The 1,056-nt window shown below is 35.5% G+C and overlaps 1 pseudogene; it reads left to right on the top strand.

Annotated features, from left to right (window-relative positions):
- Positions 1-252, top strand: part of LOC108759574 (probable multidrug resistance-associated protein lethal(2)03659) — a 40,678-nt pseudogene extending 40,426 nt beyond the window's left edge.
- The last annotated feature ends 804 nt before the right edge of the window (positions 253-1,056 follow it).

Below are 1,056 nucleotides of genomic sequence, written 5' to 3'. Positions count from 1 at the left end.
TGCACGTATCAAATAAAATATATATATAGGTAGTTTTTGTACACGAGAATGCATCATAAATTGCAAGCTTTTTCTTCAAAGTTGGACTTTTATCGTGTGCAGGAATTCGATCATCCCCACGTGCTGCTGCAGAAGGAGACAAGTTATCTAAAGAGCATGGTGCAGGAAACCGGCACGGCGATGGCAGAGGCTCTGGCCGACGTTGCCCGCAATTGCTACGAAAATCGCGTTTTGATGCATCCGCTGTGTTAACTTTTCGCAATTGCATGTGACAAACATCAGTGATAGATCATTCCGTCGATTTTTTACGAGCAGTCCTTAGACAAATTCTTGAAATTTGAAAATAAGAGGAAAAGTGCAATGTAGATGAAATTCAGTCCGAGAATAGATTAATCGTTTTTCTACGAGTTCTATCTAGCTGTACTTTTTATTTTAGTAATAAACGAATTCTTTGTTACTTCAACGTTAAGCGCGATTATCGTCAATGTATTTCAATTAAGCCGTGTATACACCTAGCGAACGACTGATTGAACAGCGAATGCAAAAGTTTGTGTTGTTATTTGTTACAAAAAAGTTGCATAAGTCTAATTGCTATGTGCAACGGACATAAAATCTGATCGAATGCTAGTATTCGGTAGAATCAAGAAAAAGAATAAATTACTTACAAACACGAATGTCTGAATATTTGCGTTTGGTGTTCGTTTGCTAGGTGTGTACGCAGCTTTATGCAGCAAACAATCAATAAAGATTGTAGATTGCAACCCAACATGAATTTTTTAAATGGAACCTCACCTTTTTTTTAGATATTCTTGTAGCTTATCTCTAGAGTTTCCCAAAACACTATAATTAAGTTCATTTTCATTAAGTAGTTTGCGTGTTATAAGGCTTGTAATTACTGTATTCCTATGTCATTTTAGTATCAGCTCGAAATATTTCACAAGGAAGAATAAAATTGAAATTGTTGGATCACCGGTATATTTTATCGTCGGCGAACTACCATAAACGATGTAAATACTTCTAGGAAGCAATTTCTTGTATATATTCTATTTACATCAC

The sequence above is a fragment of the Trachymyrmex cornetzi genome, unplaced genomic scaffold (genome assembly GCF_001594075.2).
Source record: "Trachymyrmex cornetzi isolate Tcor2-1 unplaced genomic scaffold, Tcor1.1 scaffold1947, whole genome shotgun sequence".
NCBI classification, from domain to species: domain Eukaryota; kingdom Metazoa; phylum Arthropoda; class Insecta; order Hymenoptera; family Formicidae; genus Trachymyrmex; species Trachymyrmex cornetzi.
The sequence above is the reverse complement of the archived record's forward strand: the minus strand, read 5'-3'. Positions and strand labels throughout refer to the sequence as shown.